The following is a 20,372-nucleotide window of genomic DNA, read 5'->3' as shown; positions in this document are numbered from 1 at the left end:
TGCAGCGCAAAACGTTGAACGTTGCAGTACCCTCGCAGGCTCTTCGCATGGACCGAACCTAGCTATAGAAATGTTTATTCCTAGCAGTGTTTCAAACATTTTCGGAAGCCTCCCATAACCGTTCAAAATGGCCCTGCTGTTGTCTGCAATCGAATATTCTGTTTGTAGCAGCTCGTTCAGTGTCTCCTGAACTAGGTTTTCAGCGAACCTTTTCATTGACTTCATTCTGACAGTCCACCTTGTTGGGCAAAGCGGAAGAAGGTTATTTGGCGTTCATCCGGCCTCTTCGGCCACCTCGCTCACTGGAGTAATTACAATAGATGAATAAACAGCTTTGCGTTTCTTCGAAATCTGCCCCCCCCCCCCCCCGGTTCTGGAGTCCCTGGGATACAGGCTCTGTCGTCGGGGTCGTGGCACTGGACACGCTGAACGTCTTGGTGACGTTGAGCGGGATTCACAACAGAGAGGCGGTGGATTCACAACAGAGAGAGGTGAGGATGGCTAACATCGGAGGTACTCTTCGATGTTGTGAGAGTGTTCGCCGTACCTCGGGCGTGGTCGTCCAGGTTGAACCCACGCAGCCCAAGTCGGCAGTAGGAGCATCTACGATAGATGTGGTTGGCTTCCTTGCAGATGTAGCAGAGCGGGCGTCGGTCGGCTGTTCGCCACAGGTCAGTCTTTCTTGACAAAGCTTGTTCTCGGCGGACGTGCGCCCAATCTTCCTGGTGTCGGGGATACTGCGTGGCGAGGGAGCTTCATGTCGGGGGGCTGCCTTGTACGGACGCGGAGGTGGTGGTGTTCGGCGGACCACTGCGGCGTAACTAATTGATCAGTGATCTCCTCCGGCGCTGATACGGTGACAGGAGCCTAAGGCTGGAAGGCTTGGTGAACCTCCTTTCTCACGACTTCGGTGAGTGAGAGAGAGGACGGGCGATCAGCAGCGGTCTTCCCGGACGATGTCGCTGACAATTTCCCGAAGTCCGTCGGCACCGGCACTGGTAAGGTCCAGTCGGAAAGATGTTACGATTGGAGGAGCAGTCACGCCAGCCAGTCGATGGTAATGGCTTGCACAAGACGACAGCGCGCGCTCGATGTTGCTGGCTGCAGTCACAAGACCGTCGACGGCTGTCGGGATTGCGAACGAGGACTTTGAAAATTTCACCCTTCAGGTTAAGGACGCAAAGTTTCTTTCCCTCAGCTGCCTCTGGATCGGCTCGGGTTCTGAGGCCCATGACATCTTCAAGAAAGCTGGTCATGGTATCGTTGAGGCCCTGCACCCTTCTATTTGGAGAAAGTCCTCCGTTCACTGTCGATGGTGGTGGTTGATGAACGTTTGCTTAAATTCGGTGGGCAGGACTTAAATGTAGTGAAAGAGGCTTCGTGGTTATCAAACCAGTGCCTCGCAGTGCCTTCAAGCGAGAGGTAGAGGTTGTGGAGGCACTGCTCAGTCGTCCATTCGTTGTGGCGGGCTACGCTTTCATAGTGTTGCAGCCAATCCTTGATGTCCTCTTGGACCTCACCGAAGAAAGGCGTTGGGGTCCGGGGTGCGATAGGCACATATACGACGGCGGGGCAACCGGGGTCTGCAACGACTGGTTGTCCATCGTCGGCCTCGTTGGTTGCGTGTTCTTGAGTGGCAAAAGTCAGAATTCCGGGGTTAGGCCTTGGGTGCAGCGGCTTCCTTGGGTCTTGGTAGTTTGTGCGGGTGGTACTCTTGAGTGGGGGACTGGGCTTTGGCTGTGAAGCCTCGGAGGGGTACGCTTCATGGGCTGCGTTAGCCCGCACCTCCACCAGAATTTCACGAATGACGATTGATGAGGCGATGAAAATTGAAGCAAACTAAACGATTAATGGGGCGAACTTGTGCCCAAAACAATGTAGAAAAAGACTAGCGTCGCAGGCTGCGATGACGGAAGAACCGCAGGATCAAACGCGGGTGTGGCTATTTTGCGGCATCTGGCACAACAGCCCGGGAAAAAATGCCAGCAATTTCGGACGGCGCGTGTATCACTGGAGATCGTGTTAACCCCTGGCCTGCGTTCGCGCCGCTTCGAAGCGACAGTCTGCGGCTGCTCATTAGAAAAATATTAACCCGATTGGCCCACCCACACACGCTGCTTCGCGGCGGCTCGCTGGTGGCCCATGCCCCACTGTCCTCCACTTACCCCACTGTCCTCCACTTACCGTTTAGTTCAGCAACGTTTCGTAGACAATATTCGTTTTTTTTTTTCATTGTTAATTGTAGAAAACAAATGTTATAAATATCGCCAAATGCCTCAGCAAAAAAAAAAAAAAAAATTAAGCGTTGCAGGGGACTCCAAACCCTGGCCCGCTGGCCAAATCCGGCCCGCGGAGGCTTTCTGACCAGCCCGCGGCTGGCCATGGTGCTTATATTGAGCTCCGGCCCACGGCCCGCTACCAGTATAGGCCCGCTGCTACCAGTGCGGGCAGTAGCGCGCGTAAAGACGCGACGGCGCGACCAGCACCGAACATACCGGAAAGAGAGAACACCTCATCGTATTTCTCGCCCGACGCCGAAGCGAAAAAGGCATTTTGAATGCTCGGTTCACACGAAAACTGACAGTGCGGTGGAAGCTGCGTGTTCGCCGGACCAATCAACTGCATGTCTCTTATCGCCAGATCTCGCTCTCCACTCGTGAATAATATGCAGAGAGGGTGTGATCACGTGGCAAAAGACCGGGAGTTGACTGGTTTAGCGGGTATGCAGCTTTCAGTGCACTGTCAGCTTAGGGATGGACGGAGGATAGAAGAATCTCGAACGCGGCTCCAGCCGCGCAAGCGGTGCGTTGGGGGGGGGGGGGGGGGAGGGGGGGCTGTACGATTCTTCAGCAGGCACTCTGTGGGAAATATGTGGACATGTCGTGTGTTTTAAAAGCTGTGGTTTCAGCCGTGAGTTGCATAAGGTCGCATGGGTTTAATCATTCCCAGCTTCGTGAATTCCTAAAAGATGGTGAATCGGAGTTTGTAGACGTTTGGCGTGCGATGGCTGAGTTGCGGTAAACTGCTTTCGCGTTTTTTCAACCTTAGAGAAGAAATAAGGAAATTTCTCGCAGACAAGAAGCGGCCCGAACCGCTGCTTTCGAACGGTAAGTGGCTTTGGAAATTGTCGTTCTGTGTAGACCTGACGGAGCACGTGAATAAGCTGAATGTGAGATTGCAAGGCGAGACACGTCTTATTCATGACGTATCCATGGGTATTAAAGGATTCAGGGTGAAATTACAGCTCTTCGAAAGGCAAGTGTGAAACCAGACCTGGGATCACTTCCCCTATTGTGCAAAGCTCCGTACAGAGACTGATGTGGAATTCCCCTCATTCTTCGCAATGGAAATCCTCAGATACCTTCAGAGGCAATTTTTCGTACGGTTTTCTGACTTCGATAGGAGAGTCAGTTTGTAGTTTGACTTACAGTTTGTAGTTTATTCAGAATGTAGTTTGACTTACAGTCAAACTACATTCTGAAGGAAAACTACAAGGTAGGAAATTTTATACAGTTTTACGAATCCATGGGCTCTGAGCAATTTCCAAACCTGAAATAAACTGCTTTTTTGCACTACATACCTTTGTGAGCAGACATTTTCAAGGATGAAGTACGTAAAATCCAAGTACAAAGCTAACTTGTCTGTTGAACACTTGAAGTCCCTCCTAATTATTGGCTCATCAAGCTTGAAGCAGCAGTTCAGCGAAATAATAAAGCCGAAGGTTGAGCTACACCGCTCACATTAGTCTTGCACCTCATGTCCGAGTAAATGTTTCGAAATTCTTATGCATTCCGGCTCAAATACTGCTTAGTGTTTTGTGGCATATAGTCGTATGTTGTCATCATCAGGTTCACCGTGCTTAGTCTCCTGCTTCATATCTGTAACTACGTTAAAATTCCTTTGCGTTCTCGTGTATATTGTGATATGAGTCATGTGTGATAACTATTCCATATTGTCATCACAGTTTTACCGTTCTCGTTAGTTTTTTTATCTGTGCGAATATTCCAGCGTTCATATGCGCTTTGATTTGTGCCTGGTGGGCTATCTGTGTCACACTTATCGTATGTCACAATTACCTATATGCTGAATTTCGAAATAAAGTATATGTATTAACCCACCCTTGATTGCTTCTCGTTTTTACTCTAACTTGAGTTCCTCTATTTAAATGCTCATCAGAGCTTATTAATATTGTTTTTAATGATTTATAACATGTATTTGTTTTCCGGCCCTCGACACTGCGAGAGGTCCCCAATCCGGCCCCTTGGCCAAAAAGTTTGGAGACCCCTGCGTTATAGGGATTTGTCACAGAATTCGACTATTATTATTATTATTATTATTATTATTATTATTATTTCTTTTTTTGTAGTTCTCGCGAGGAAGCGCATCCGATCGCCGGACGCTCCCTTGCCCCGCGCGTTGAGCGGCAGGGTGGTTCGGGCCTCGTTCGCCTCGCCCGCTTTCTGTTTTATGGCCCCCTGCCCCCCCCCCCCTCGTCCCGAGGACATTTCTCGCGAGGTTGACTCCGTTTCACCTTCCGTCCGAGCACAGCGGACCCTAGGAGCCATCCCAGCCAATGTGGCGTTGAGGGAGTGTCATGCGACCTTGAGCTTTCTGTGTCGCCCCGCCCCACTGGCAGGTCACGCGACTTTCTCCCGGCGCTCGATCGGCTGGGATGGCTTGGCTCGTGGCGTCCACTGCGCTCGGTCTGAAGGTGAAACGGAGAGTTGGTAGCGATGTGCGACTCGCTTCCCGGAATGTTGGGAATAGCTTCCAGATGTCGGAGTGGGGGTGCTCTTTATGGTTAGCTGGCGTAGGCTCACTGCGGGGCTTGCCAGTGTGACGTTTTTTTTTTTTTTTTTTTTTTTATATATATGTATTTTGTTGTTACAACTGCAGAAAAACATTTTTTTTTTGGGGGGGCGAGGGAAAGTGGGGTCTGTAGCTAGAATTTGGAAAGTGAGGACCTCGGCTTGATTCCGAGCCGAGTCAAGGGAGTGTGCGCGAAGACTTGGCCGGGGGGTGAACGCAACGCGATGTTTGGGCGGGACTACGGTAGCGACGGAAGGCTGAGCGCGGGAGGTGTTTGGGCTCTCTGGTCCAAGCGCTGCTTTGGGCGCCCAAGTGTCTGTGCGTTCGTGGGTGAGTGCCTGCGCCTAGGAGCCACGCCGGCAGCACCCAAGCGCACATCGACCTCCCGAGTTCGGTCGACATCGCAAGAGGACGCGTCTCCCCCATATCACTCACCGGACTCAGGTTCGCGCCACTCACCCCCATATTACTTTGTATAGTTTATCCCCCTTTTAATTGTTTTTCTTTTTTCTTCCTTTGAGTTTGCAGAAAATGTTCTTTGAACGAGCGCCGTGTTTCCATGATAAGTCGCGCCTGAGCGCTTTCTCTGTGGGGCGGTCCGTTGTGCCTCGCTGTCGGGAGTTTTGTTTGTTTTGTTTTATGCCTATCGGATTTTGAGTAAACCACCCTGTGGTTGGAAAGAAAGGAGTCTGTGTTGTTCCTTCTTCCCTCACTGTGAGTCCGTCACCAGGGCATAGACCTATCGTCCGGTTAGCGGTCCTTTCAAAATTATAAATTTGTTTGCATAGGATATCTTTTTTTTTCTTTCACCGAACCTGTAACAGGATTGAACCAGTGTCGACAGTGTTCTACTGATTATGAAACAGACACCTTACCATGCGCCACTTTACAACTTCGAATTGCTGTTTTCACAATTTGTTTTATACGAGACCGATATGGGACAGCGGCCGGCATTTCTTTTTCCTGGTGTGCCAGCTAGCAGCAGAATATCCACTTCCAATCAAATGCTGGGGCGAGACTGACCCCGGCTCGCAACACGGAGCTCCTTCTGTACACAAGTGGGCTCCTGAAAAAATCAGCGTAGGAGGTTCGGCCCATAGAACATTCAAACAACAAATAAGCAACAGGGTTCTCGAATTTACCAGAACTCAAAATTTACAGAAATAACTAAAAGGCGCGCCCGCTCCCAGGCATCAAACCTCGAGCCCCTTGCGTAGGATTTAAAGATGATAAACATTCGCCCACGAGCGCTTGGTCGGCGACGCGCGTGACAATAAGGTGGAATTGTTTGCAGTCATATGAACGTAAACGGTTAAGTATATGGTACTGGTGCGACCATATGAATGAATATAGTTTTGTATGGGCTAGACTATACAACCATACGGAACCCCATGTGTATGGTATGGCTCGTATGGTTCAGTCATATCCAACTATACGGAACCATATGTGTATGGTATGGCTCCGTATGGTTCAGCCATATCCAACTATACGGAACCACATGTGTATGGTATGGCTTCGTATGGTTCAGCCATATCCAGCTATACGGAACCATATGTGTATGGTATGGCTCGGTATGGTTCAGCCATATGGAACCGTATGAATTCATACCATGCCATACGGTTGGCCATATGGAACCATATAGATCCATACTATTCCATATGGTTTGCCGTATGGGTTCATATAGTTTTTTTCAGTAGGGAAGTTAGCTCTGTATTTGGATTTTACGTACTTCATTCTTGAAAATGTCTGCTTACAAAGGTATGTAGTGCAAAAAAGCAGTTTATTTCAGGTTTGGAAATTGCTCAGAGCCCAAGGATTTGTAAAACTGTATCAAATTTCCTACCTTGTAGTTTTCCTTCAGAATGTAGTTTGACTGTAAGTCAAACTACCTTCTGAAGGAAACTACAAACTGTAAGTCAAATTACAAACTAACTCTCCCATCGAGGTTGTGGGCACCCTGGCAAACCGACCACAAGGTCAGAAAACCGTTCGAGAAATTGCCTCTGAATGTATCTCAGGATTTCCATTGCGAAGAATGAGGGGAATTCCACATCAGTCTTTGTACGGAGCTTTGCACAACAGGGGACGTGATCCTAGGTCTGGTTTCACACTTGTCTTTCGAAGAGCTGTAATTTCACCCTGAATCCTTTAATATCCATGTATACGTCATGAATAAGACGTGTCTCGTCTTGCAATATCACATTCAGCTTATTCACGCGCTCCGTCAGGTCTACACAGAACGCCAATTTCCAAAGCCACTTACTGTTCGAAAGCAGCGGTTCGGGCCGCTTCTTGTCTGCGAGAAATTTCCTTATTTCTTCTCTAAGGTTGAAAAAACGCGACAGCACTTTACCGCAACTCAGCCATCGCACGCCAAACGTCTACAAACTCCGATTCACCATCTTTCAGTAATTCACGAAACTGGCGATGATTAAGCCCATGCGACCTTATGTTATTCACGGCTGAAACCACAGGTTTTAAAACACACGACATGTCCACATATTTCCCACAGAGTGCCTGCTGAAGAATCATACAGCCCCCCCCCCCCCCCCTCCCCCCTCAACGCACCGCTTGCGCGACTGAAGCCGCGTTCGAATTTCTTCTATTTTCCGTCCACCCCTAAGCTGACAGTGCACTAAAAGCTGCATACCCGCTGAACCAGTCAACTCCCGGTCTTTTACCACGTGATCACACCCTCTCTGCATATTATTCACGAGTGGAGAGCGAGATGTGGCGATAAGAGACATGCAGTTGATTGGTCCGGCGAACACGCAGCTTCAACCGCACTGTCAGTTTTCGTGTGAACCGAGCATTCAAAATGCCTTTTTCGCTTCGGCGTCGGGCGAGAAATACGATGAGGTGTTCTCTCTTTCCGGTATCTTCGGTGCTCGTCGCGCCGTCGCGTCCTTACGCGCGCTTCTGCCCGCACTGGTAGCAGCGGGCCTATACTGGTAGCGGGCCGTGGGCCGGAGCTCAATATAAGCACCATGGCCAGCCGCGGGTCGGTCAGAAGGCCTCCGCGGGCCGGATTTGGCCAGCGGGCCGGGGTTTGGAGTCCCCTGCAACGCTCAATTTTTTTTTTTTTTTTTTGCTGAGGCATTTGGCGATGTTTACAACATTTCTTTTCTACAATTAACACAAAAAAAGAAGAAAAAAAACGAATATTGTCTACGAAACTTTGCTGAACTAAACGGTATGGGACTCCCTTTCTTGGGGTAAGTGGAGGAATGGTGGAGGGCAGTGGGGGTGGGGCTTGGGCCGCCAGCGGTCCGCCGCGAAGCAGCGTGTATGGGTGGGCGAATTGGGTTAATATTTTTTAATGAGCAGCCGCGGACTGTTGCCGCGAAGCAGCGTTTATGGGTGGGCCAATTGGGTTAATATTTTTCTAATGAGCAGCCGCAGACTGTCACCGCGAAGTGGCGCGAACGCAGGCGGGGGGCTAACACGATCTCCAGTGATACACGCGCCGTCCGAAATCACCGGCATTTTTTCCCCGGGCTGTTGTGCCAGCTGCCGCAAAATAGCCCCACCCGCGTTTGATCCTGCGTTTGTTTTGGGCACAAGTTCGCCCCATTAATCGTTTAGTTTGCTTCAGTTTTCGTCGCCTCATCAATCGTCATTCGTGAAATCCTGGTGGAGGTCCGGGCTAACGCAGCCCATGAAGCGTACCCCTCCGAGGCTTCACAGCCAAAGCCCAGTCCCCCACTCAAGAGTACCATCCGCACAAACTACCAAGACCCAAGGAAGCCGCTGCACCCAAGGCCTAACCCCGGAATTCTGACTTTTGCCACTCAAGAACACGCAACCAACGAGGCCGACGATGGACAACCAGTCGTTGCAGACCCCGGTTGCCCCGCCGTCGTATACGTGCCCATCGCACCCCGGACTCCAACGCCTTTCTTCAGTGAGGTCCACGAGGACATCAAGGATTGGCTGCAAGTCTGCAACACTATGAAAGCGTGGCCCGCCAACACGAATAGACGACTGAGCAGTGCCTCCACAACCTCTACCGCTCGCTTGAAGGCACTGCGAGGCACTGGTTTGATAACCACGAAGCCTTTTTCACTACCTGAAAGTCCTGCCCACCGAATTGAAGCAAACGTTCATCAACCACCACCATCGACAGTGAACGGAGGACTTTCTCCAAATAGAAGGGTGCAGGGCCTCAACGATACCATGACCAGCTTTCTTGAAGATGTCATGGGCCTCAGTACCCGAGCCGATCCAGAGGCAGCTGAGGGAAAGAAACTTTGCGTCCTTAACGTGAAGGGTGAAATTTTCAAAGTCCTCGTTCGCCATCCCGACAGCCGTCGACGGTCTTGTGACTGCAGCCAGCAACATTGAGCGCGCGCTGTCGTCTTGTGCAAGCCATTACCATCGACTTGCTGGCGTGACTGCTCCTCCAAATGTAACATCTTTCCGACTGGACCTAACCACTGCCGGTGCCGACGGACTTCGGGAAATTGTCTGCGACATCGTCTGGGAAGACCGCTGCTGATCGCCCGTCCTCTCTCCCACTCACCGAAGTCGTGCGAAAGGAGGTTCGCCAAGCCTTCCAGCCTGAGGCTCCTGTCACCGTTTCAGCACTGGAGGAGATCACTGATCGATTAGTTACGCCGCAGTGGTCCGCCGAACACCACCACCTCCGCGTCCGTACATGGCAGCCCCCTGACATGAAGCTCCTTCGCCACGCAGTATCCCCGACACCAGGAAGACTGGGCGCACGTCCGCCGAGAACAAGCTTTGTCAAGAAAGACTGACCCGTGGCGAACAGCCGACCGACGCCCGCTCTGCTACATCTGCAAGGAAGCGAACCACATCTATCGTGGATGCTCCTGCCGCCGACTTGGGCTGCGTGGGTTCGACCTGGACAACCACGCCCGAGGTACGGCGAACACCCTCACAACATCGAAGAGTACCTCCGATGTTAGCCATCCTCACCTCTCTGTGTTGTGAGTCCACCGCCTCTCTGTTGTGAATACCGCTCACCATCACCAAGACGTTCAGCGTGTCCAGTGCCACGACCCCGCCGACAGAGCCTGTATCCCAGGGACTCCCAGAACCGGGGGGGGGGGGGGGGGGGGGAGGGAGGGCAGGGGGGGTTTAGATTCCCCCCAAGATTTCTCAGGACGGGGCTGAGACCCCCCCTCCGACTTCGAAGAAACGCAAAGCTGTTTATTCATCTATTGTAATTCCTCCAGTCATCGAGGCGGCAGAAGAGGCCGGATCAACGCCAAATAACCTTCTTCCGCTTTGCCCAACAAGGTGGACTGTCAGAATAAAGTCAATGAAAAGGTTCGCTGAAAACCTAGTTCAGGAGGCACTAAACGAGCTGCTACAAACAGAATATTCGATTGCAGACAACAGCAGGGCCATTTTGAACGGTTATGGGAGGCTTCTGAAGATGTTTGAAACACTGCTAGGAATAAACATTTCTATAGCTACGTTCGGTCCATGCGAAGAGCCTGCGAGGGTAGTGCAACGTTCAACGTTTCGCGCCGCAGGTATCAAAGAGGCTACAGAGACTCTGCGAGGCTATGTCCCATCAGCGGTCTGATGTCGCGTTTGAAGAGTAGTGGGACTGCACGAGCTCAACTGCAATGCGGCTAGGTTTGAAGGACCTGCGCAGCGCAAAGCCGACAAAACCGCCAAAAAGGCTCAAAATGAGCAACAAACCTTCTTTACCAGTTGTACTCGATTGCAAGGCAGCGTTACGGAAGGAGTACTTTGAGGCTATAGACTGCATACCGAGTGAAACTCAACGGCGGTTTGAATAGCCTGGTATTAGCAGGCTAGTAAAACTAGAGAGCATTTTGATTAACGCTGATGGGGGAAGACAGTTCACAACAGATGACCTGGAAGAGGCCCTAGGAGCTGCATGCATGTGATTTTGACCTGGCCCGACTCTGCGCAGTTTTTACTTTTGCCGACTCTTTTATGCAACCTTGATTCCCTCACAATTGACTCCATATTGAGGACACTACAGGCAAAATCCGACAAAATTCGTGACCTCCTGGACCAAGTCGTAAAATATATGAAACTTCTTCATTCTGAGCCTGCATCTGTCGCTTCGGGGGAGCGCTCGTTTAGTGCCTTACGCCGCATTAAAATGCATCTATGCAGCCGCATGATTCAGGGGAGGCTAACATGCCTCCTCATTTTGCACCTTCAAAAAAGAAGAGTGTCGAGCTCAACCTGGACGACATCATCAAGGAATTTGTCTCCAGGACCGCCGAGCGATTGGCGACCTTTTATCTTCCTCGAGACGATCAATGCACGTGGCTTTGGGGCCTACATGTGGATCTGTTTCCTTCATCACGCTTTTGTGCACATTTTCAAAATATGCATTAAGATGTCATTGTATATACGTAATTATCTTGGTTTACTTGTTCATTTCATTGCGTGGAAGTCTTTTTGAATGAGCATTTTAAGAATAATAAACGTGATTCTCCGCAAACTCAGTTTTGCAATGCTGTGTATCCCCGTAGGAATTTTGAAATTGTCTGAAGCACTATGCGTAAGTGTTTTTGCCATATTAGTGAGTTTTGGTGGATCGTACGTAAAAGCTTTGAGGGTCAGAAAGTGCATACGCAAAAAAGCAGTACAGTTGAACCTCAATTTAACGAAACCCGATTTTACGAGTTTCCCGAAATAACGAACAAATTCGGATTCCCCGCGCAGCCTATCCCGAAGAATGTCTTTCTCGACTTTAGGAAGTTGAAGTTCCCGATTTAACGAAGTAATTAGGGGGTCCCGGTGACTTCGCTAAATCGAGGTTCAACTGTATTGCATTCTACACGTGTGCATATCTGACCCACAACTGTATTGCGTACGAGCCACTAAAACTCCCTATTGTTGTTATAAAGCAGGAAGGAAAGGTGATTGCACATGCTAAGTAAGGAACTTCATGCAAATAATATGTGATATTTTAATAAACAGTAAGTAAAAATAAAATGACAGAAATTCGGCTGCAGCCCTTGTCTCCTATAATAAAATATGCAAAAACAAAATGCTTGACTTCAGCCCCCCCACACAAAAGCTACTTCCGGAGCCAGGAAAACTAGCTGCGGCAACGCCTGGAGGTGGTGTTGCCGAAGACGACCGAAGTCAAGAGCCTCCAAGAACGCCGGAGCACATCCACTCTCCCGAAGCCACGTATTGCAATGACGCTCCTGCAACAGTGCGCAACAACCTAAACGTTACTGAGGGACACGACGCATCAGCACTTGTGGACACCGGAGCAGACTACACAGTTTTGAGTGGGAGACTCTCTCACCGCCTTCAAAAAGTGACGATGCTGTGGGATGGGTCAGAGATACGAACCACTCAAGGACACATCACGCCTGTCAGAAGATGCACTGCTCGCGTCAAAATTCACGGCGAGACGTGTCTTGTAAAATTCGTCGTTCTACAAGACTGTGCCAGAGACGTCATTCTCGGCATGGAGTTTGTGTGAATACGGCGCCGTCATCGACCTTGGAGAGAACAGATTAACATTGCGGACACCTGTTCCGCCTTCAGAAAAGCCCCAAACAGCGTCAGCCACCGTCCGAGTATCTGCCGACCACGTGAACCTGCCCCCACAATCATGTTGTTGTACCCGTCGTAACAGATTCAGCTACCTGCGGAGAAGTTGTTCTGGAAGGCAACATTCAATTGCTCCTGGGAAAACGAATAGGCATCACAGGAGAAATAACTGAACTTCAGGATGGGCGCACTTCGGTCCTCATGACGAACTTCCGACAAGAAACGCAACACCCCCCGAAAGATATCACTGTGGGCCATGTCGAGGAACTCCGGAACTAAGCCGAAATCACCGCAAGAACTGAAGAGTCCTCGTCACCTCAGCAAGACAGTATGTCTCCCGCACAGCTCGACATTGACCCGAGCTTCCGGACCCGAAACGACGGCGGTTGATTAACCTCCTCGCCAAATACCGGGATTGCTTTGCGACGTCGTGGAAGGTGAGCAAAACCACCACCGTTGAAAGCACTGCATCATTACCGAGGATGTCGTGCTCCCTGCGCATCGGTCACAATACCGAGTCTCCATAAAAGAAACGGGGGTCATTCAGGAGCAAGTACAAGAAATGCTGAACGACGACATAATCCAGCCTTCAAGGGGTCCGTGGGCCTCTCCAGTAGGACTGGTTAAGACGGAACGCTTAGGTTTTGCGGAGACTATCGGCAGCTAAACACAGTGACGAAGAGATATCTATCTACTTCCTTGCATCGACCAAACGCTAGACCGGCTCCGCCACTCTCGGTATTTTTCATCGATGTACTTGAAGAGCAGCTGCTAGTAGATCGAAGTTGACAAACAGGACCGAGAGAAGATAGCCTTCGTCACGCCGGATGAACTGTAGGAGTTCAAGGTAATGCCCTACGGACTATGCACGGCGCCAGCAACTTTCCAGCGTGTCATGGACACCGTACTGGCGAGACTGAAGTGGCAGACCTGTCTTGTCGACCTCGACGACGTCATAGCATTTTCAAGTCACTTCGACGTGCACTTGCGACGACTCCGAGCTGTTCTCCAAGCCATGCAGTCCGCCGGACTCGCACTCAAGCCGTCAGACTGTCGGTTCGCCTCTGAGCAGTTGATGTTCCTACGCCACATGGTTAGTAACCCCGAGAAAACTCGTGCAGTCGCGGGATTTCCAGCGCCGAATGACAAGAAGGCCGTGCAAAGATTCTTTGGACTTTCTGCCTACTATCGACGTTTGTTTGGGATTTCTCAAGGATTTCTGCACCGCTTACAAACTTTACGAATGATGCCGAGATGTTTGAATGGGCTGAGCAGCAAAAGCAGGCATTCGCAGGCTGAAGCAAATACTCCAGACTTCTCCTGTTCTTAGACCCTTTGATTAGGACGCAGAAACCAAGATTCACACAGAAGCTAGTAGTGCAGTACTCGGGGCGGTACTGGGTTAAGTGCAAGAAGGCACTGAGCGAGTCATCGCCTATGCAAGTCGGGCACTGTCCAAGGCGGTGAGAAATTACTCAATTGAAAAAGAATGTCTTGCGGTCTGGGGAAATTGGCATAGAAGGTTCGGTGCGTAGAACCTTCTAACCTCGAATAAGCAACAGGCTTCTCGAATCTACCAGAACTAAATATTACCAGATATAACGAAAAGGCGCGTCCACTCCCAGGCATTGAACCTTGAGCCCTTTGCACAGGAGCCAAAGACCATAACCATTCGGCCATGAGCGCGTTTGGTCGGCGACACTCGTGGCATTATAACCGGTATGAACTCTATCTACCCATAGGACTCTACATGTTAAAAGCATAGAGAACCATAAGACCCATATAGTACATTGGCTACAGTAGCAGCATCTTGGTATACTTGGGGAACGTTTTTCATTCATCTAAAACATCAATATCGCACTTATATACCATGTCGTGGGCAAGGTTTAGACTGGGGAACGAGCAGAGAAGTTTTGACAAAAGCAGTCAGTTACGAATGAGAGAAATTGCAGTAATGTCGCCGCTTAAATCACTTTTACCGGCGAATCTCCCTGTACTTTTAGGTTTAAAAATATTTTTGAATATTGTCACATAAGGGATGGAGGATACGTAAGGAACCGAGCAGACGTAATATGTAAAAGCCCCCACCAAAGAGGAAACCCCTAGCGGCAAACAGGTCGGTTTAATCGGGAAGCTTCTGCAGTCGCTGCGTTGGTTGTACATTGCAGCGGCAGCGATAGTAGTGGATTAGCGGTGTAGTTCCTGAGATGGCTATTCCGCACTAAAAAAGCCAGAAGAGTTGCTGCGTGGTTAGATGAAACACTAGATACAAAAATTAGCACGGCACAAAGCTTTATGGCTTTCCCAGCTTCTCTTCGAACCTGTACGAGGCAGAGCGCCGCGCGACCTGGGGCCGGGTGCGACTTGTGCATTAATGCAACGATTCTCGAAAATGTATTTTGAAAGAAACCTGGAATAAACTACTCTATTCTATTCTAAGTAGTGTTTCTCACCTTGCAGTTCACGTTTTGCTATAAGCTGCTGACGAATAATACAATTAAATTTTTCTAGCGACAATGGAACAAGGACACCTACAGCAAACCAAAATATGCAGCTAACACTTCACGAGGAAGGAGAAGCAGAACAAGGTCGGCCACCAAAGCTACGACCCATCGATATTTTCATCGGCCTACAACCAAACGTTTTGGCTAAGGATTGGGAATCTGTTGCTGTCTGGAGGGCCGGAAAATATATGTAAATATAAATGAGAAATAAGCTTAATCAAAAATCCTAAATCAGCACCTATATACAAAATTGAGTTAGTAAAAAAAGAAGTAGTCAAAGGTGGATGAAAATATGCACTTTATTTTGAAATTCAATATTTAGCTAATTATTATATTACACAATTACTGGAAGCCAGAAAACTCACAAGGCATAAATCAAAGTGCATAGGAACTTCGGCATGTTCACGGACGGCAGGAGGCTAATAATAATGACAGAAGGGATGCTGATAATATGCAATAAGTGTTATTCACTAGCGGTCATAGCTGAGCTCGCTACTGCTGAGCTTGCACTATTGGCAAGCTTCCAATATGCCTACACGCCTTGCACTGACGTCGCATCATCCATTTCGCACCACCACGGAAGACTGAGAGCGGAAGGCTGCCCTTGTACAAATTTTGAGTGACAGGTTAGTCTTCTAGAGGGAGAATAGGAACGTCTGGGCGAGTTTGGAACACACAAAGGAGAGCCCCGTTGAGAAGATAATTTCTCCTTCCCCTGCCGTGCATGCATTACGAGCAGTCACCTCAAATATGGCATCCAGTGTATACCACATATAGATACGACACAGGACACAAGCACAAGATACAATATACAAGGTAAAGAAATTTTAACATACGTAGTTGCCCTTTGGTGAACACTTTCAACTGATCTTACAAGATCAACCTCATTGAAGTTTTGTATGAAGCTGCAATACTCTAGGTGTTGCAGGACCAAGGCTGTGAAAGGCACCTAAGTGTGTTATGGCCTGTTCCACTAGGCATGCGAAGTACAAAATTCAGCGTTCCACACGTTTTGGACAAAATCGTTGACATGCTGTGAGAAGAAATGTAGCCGAATGTTTATTTCAGATTTTCTCAATGTTGTTCTGCAAACCCTCGTGGTTTCTGGGGTCACCTGATAAGCGGCACCAACATCCGGTTGTCCGTAACAGCAGTGGAGTCGATTGCAGACAGGCATTATTACGATTAATAAATATGTTGAGAACAATTGGACTGGGCACACTGTCTCACGGAACTGTCCAGCACTTGGGCCACTGGAAATAGTTCCATGGCATGTAGCGCACTCTGAGCGACTGAACTTCAAGACTTCTAGTATGCACACATTTAATTCGCGTTAATGAGCACCAGTGGCTCGCTGGGCAAGCCGTAGGACTCAGCTTTCGCGAAAGGCGGGGCAGAACTCGCGGCATAACAGCACATTGCCATGCTTGTGGGAGGTTCCAACTAAAGGTTACGGCGTCGCCAAAAGGGTAATCGGAAATGTAGCAGGACAAGCACAGCTCTACACTTCTTAGAACGATCCTTTCTGTAAGCAGTGTTCTCCACTGTATCAATCGACAAGGTCACCGCCATAAACCGAATCGTGCATCCACGTTTTACGTACCACTAGAACCGTCGTGGGATGAGTCTCGAGAGTGAGTAAAGGTGCAGGAGCTCATTCGGGACCAAGTGCCAATTTTTAGAACCACACTGAGAGTTGAAGCAACACAGAAGGCTCGCGTCTCGCAGCGTCACCTGTAGAATGACTGTTGGGAGCGTCGGGACACTCTAAAGGTAACAGCATTCACATCGCATTCCAAAGACGCCGGGTTGTCGTAGATTGTCTTTCACCAGCTAGGTCATGTAGGGCTGAGGCCAGGGCTGGGGGATCCGACGCCGGAGACGTGCAGGAACCAAGCAGACGACGTGAGGCTCGCGGGCGCGGTTCGTTGGTGTCCACGACGTCCGAGCCACGATCCGAGCAGCCCTAGTTGCAGCCTTGCTTCCGAGAAGACTGGATATTTTTTTCCGGCGGGCACACACTACTTAGACAGCACGCTTGCGGCTGATGCGTATTGCAGCAGGTGGATAACAGGACAACCAATGAACAGCCAAAAGGTCCAGCACGGCACAGAGCATGAACAGAGACGATTTTCGCCGCCATGTTAAAATAAAACGAGGCTGAGCCAGGCCAAGCTTTAGCTTAGTACACAATTAACTCCAACATACTTTATTAGAAATAAATATATAAATGTTGAAACAGTTTTTATTTATGTTTAAAAGTTGTAATGTAAGTCGATTCAAACAGGAACATTTACGTTGCGTCAAATGAGTTTCGTCGTAACACCTGTTGTCAAACCAGCGAACGTCACCGCATCTCCACCGCCATCGTAACCAAAATCAAAAACAAACCAAGCTGCAAACTCTCGGGCCACCGTATTCCGGGTGGTTTCAGGCCTTTAGGCTTACGGAAGAACATCTAAGAACATTCTTGGGGAAACAAAGTGTCCCAGGTGCCGGCGTGCCCATAGAGCCAGCAGTGGGTTCGAGTCTACTTGGTGAGTACTTTTCCAGCCCTTTCTTTTCGGAGCGTGTATGGCGTGTTCTTGTGTGTGCAGGCAGCGTGAAAGCGGACGTGTGCGGTTCCTTGTCGCACACATTCTTTGCGCATTGGATGACCCTCAAGCTTTTTCCAAGGAAGTACCGGAACCGACCTGTCACTGAGCGAGCAGTCAAATGGCGGGAACGGACCCAGAGGCAAGGTCCTACGGGGGCGTGGGGCGCCGAGCGAGGCGCTTGGAGAGTGATCGGGGAGCTTTATCTCGTAGATCGGTGTTCAAGGCTTGAGTCCTGCAAATCGGGTGGCGGCTTGGTACCACCTAGCTAGGCGGTGTGTTTTGCGGAACCCATGACTGCTGAAGGTACCAGTTTGCGTCCTAGCGCTCGTATTTGCACCCCGTTTGTTTCCACTGTAAGAGGTCGAATCCAAGTTCGATTTTCTTCCTGGGAAACTACTCGAAATATTGCGTGACCTGCGCCTTTGGAAGTACCGTTTGTATTGGTGACGTTGCTTGCGAAGAGTATGAGGAGTTATTTTTCGACTGTGGCACGGACTTTTTATACAAAGTGCTGTATATCTAGCGCTCATTTACTAACCCTCTGGCAATACTTTATTGTGAAGGTCGGGAGAAAAAAAAAACGCGCATTGAGTAGTGCCAAAGAAAACAGAAAAAAAGGTGTTCCAAACAACTTGAGGAGACCATGAGCTGATTTTCAAGCTACCCCTCCTCAGCTTTCCTCCTCAGTTCATAAGCAAAGTGAGAAATCATGTGGTCTTATTTCACTGGAACCCAAAGTTTTCGCAGCAGTCTGAGAGTCAGCGAGAACAAAGCCTTAGATAAAATTCACGCTTTACATTTTTGCAAGCGCCAACAGCCAAAAAGTATAAATTACGTGTAAGCGATTGAGCGAGCGAAGAGACAAGCAATGGCAACCATTTTGCTATCACTCAGTCAGTCTCGCGACAAGGTAATCGCTTGAAAGCGACGGGAGCAAGCAGTCAAGTAATGAAGCGACATTTCCTAGAAATCCAAAAACCGAGCTACAGTGACAAGTCTCAGTTGCTCGTCTCGTTGCTTGCTAAACCGCTTACATGCAGTTCAGCCTTTATTGTGCGAATGCGAGAGACATGTGCCACGTGTGAGTGCTGTGTTGCCAATCATTTCATTTATTTATTTTCACCTTAAGGGCATGGTCAGGATTCGTGCAGTGTGCAACTCGTGCACTGGCACTTACATGCCATTGTTATACAAATCAAGACAAACAAGAAAAGGAAGCTCATTAATCATACATAGTGGCAATAAAATACTTCTAACATGAAAAATTAATTCGTAAGCTTGCTAGAAATACTTCTGGGATTACCATGGTGGATGGTAGGCTGTTCCAGTCGCAGATGGCTTGAGAAAGGAAAGACTGATTGAATGCGTTTGTGGAACTGGAAATACGAGATGATGAGGCGAGATGATGTTCGTTCCGGAGGTGATAACAAAGAGTTCTTGAGGTCGGGGCAATGATAGTCGACTTTATGAAGGAGGCAGAGGCGAGATAGTTTTATGCCAAGCTGCAAAGAATTCACTTCCAAGTACCTCTCCTTTCAGGGCTATATTGCCATTTGCTTACAAGTGCTGCATGGGCCTCGTGCACTGGCACTTACACGCCAGTTCCAAAACTAACACAAACACATCAAGGGGTTTTAGGCGGGTTAGTCATCCTACAAAATGGTGCTGCTCAGTTAATTTATATCAAGTTCAAAATGAACAGCGCTCTTCACTGATGGCTGATTCATACGACGAACTGATCCACACAAAGGAGCACACTCACAAACGACAGGCAGGACGTACCAAACATGTTCGCGGCCCCACACTGCTGAGAAACTCTAACATTGTGCGATCACACTGTGGCACAGTTGTCCCAGATCGAAATCAACATTTTCTACTTTAAAAAAGGAACTCTGCGCCACTGTTACGTGCAGAGGGAGACGTAACACCATGATAGGCTTAGTGCGAAGCACCATTAGCTTTACTAAACGAAGTCATGACAAAAACACAAGCATAGTCCTACTCGAGGAGGCTTTGGCGTTGAAGCGACGAAGTTCTGGGGTCGCCACAGGGCATTTGGAGACGCCTTCACTCACTCCGTGCTCGCGCCTTCAATACACCCAGCCACAAGAAAGTAGCGGTGCCGCGAACTTTTGGCGAACCGGATTTTTAGGTCGAGCATTTAAGGTTCGACTTTGACAAACCGGTTCGACAAACCTTCGAAACTTTTAACCAGATTTGACTTGTTCGACTTTGTGGACAGCGTGGCAAGACCATGATACAAACATGTCTTGGTCTACAAAAAAAATTTTTCACTCAAAGGGTTATTTTAATTTTATAAACAGTTGCAAATAAAAGAAACTAACTCTAACTCCTGAAGGAGTTAATAACTTACTTTTTTGTACTGTATTAACTGGAATAGCCAATCGGTGCTGCCCTTAATTTATCCCTTAGCCATCACCATCCAATCCGAAGCCAACTGGCCAGCATGTCGCGCGTGCGAACCGCAGTCGAACCTTTTTCTAACTTTTCGCAAGAAGTTGGAAAAAGTCGAACCTGGTCAAACTCGAACGTCGGCTGGTTCGCGACACTTCTACAAGAAAGGTCTTGTTGACTGAACGGTTCATTAGAGATGCAAAGCACTTGAGTCGTGCTAAACACGATTTGACAGAAGCTTCTCGACGCAGATGAATACCAGAATCTGCACCGTGTCAGCCCGGCCAAGTTCCTCATACCAAACTTTTTGGTATGAGAAATGGAATGAAAGAATGTTTTGCGGCAATAGTTCAGGTCATTTTGCTTTAAAAGTCTTACTTCTAATTTTCAGAAAGGCACAAGCATTGGAGACCAGCTGCCTCCACAACCATGCCCCCCCCCTGCTTTCCTGGTAGTTGCTGTCGGTGAGTAACCTGAACCTTTGGCTTTTCTACCTTTCTAATACAAATGAATGGTTCTT

General features: G+C 48.9%; 1 pseudogene; it reads left to right on the top strand.

Moving 5' to 3' along the window:
- Nucleotides 1–10,409: 10,409 nt before the first annotated feature.
- LOC120840592 lies at nucleotides 10,410–11,160 on the top strand (annotated as a pseudogene).
- The last annotated feature ends 9,212 nt before the right edge of the window (nucleotides 11,161–20,372 follow it).

This window comes from Ixodes scapularis, unplaced genomic scaffold (assembly GCF_016920785.2).
Source record: "Ixodes scapularis isolate PalLabHiFi unplaced genomic scaffold, ASM1692078v2 PGA_scaffold3__209_contigs__length_174095766, whole genome shotgun sequence".
NCBI lineage: Eukaryota > Metazoa > Arthropoda > Arachnida > Ixodida > Ixodidae > Ixodes > Ixodes scapularis.
This window is presented reverse-complemented; position numbering and strand designations above follow the sequence as displayed.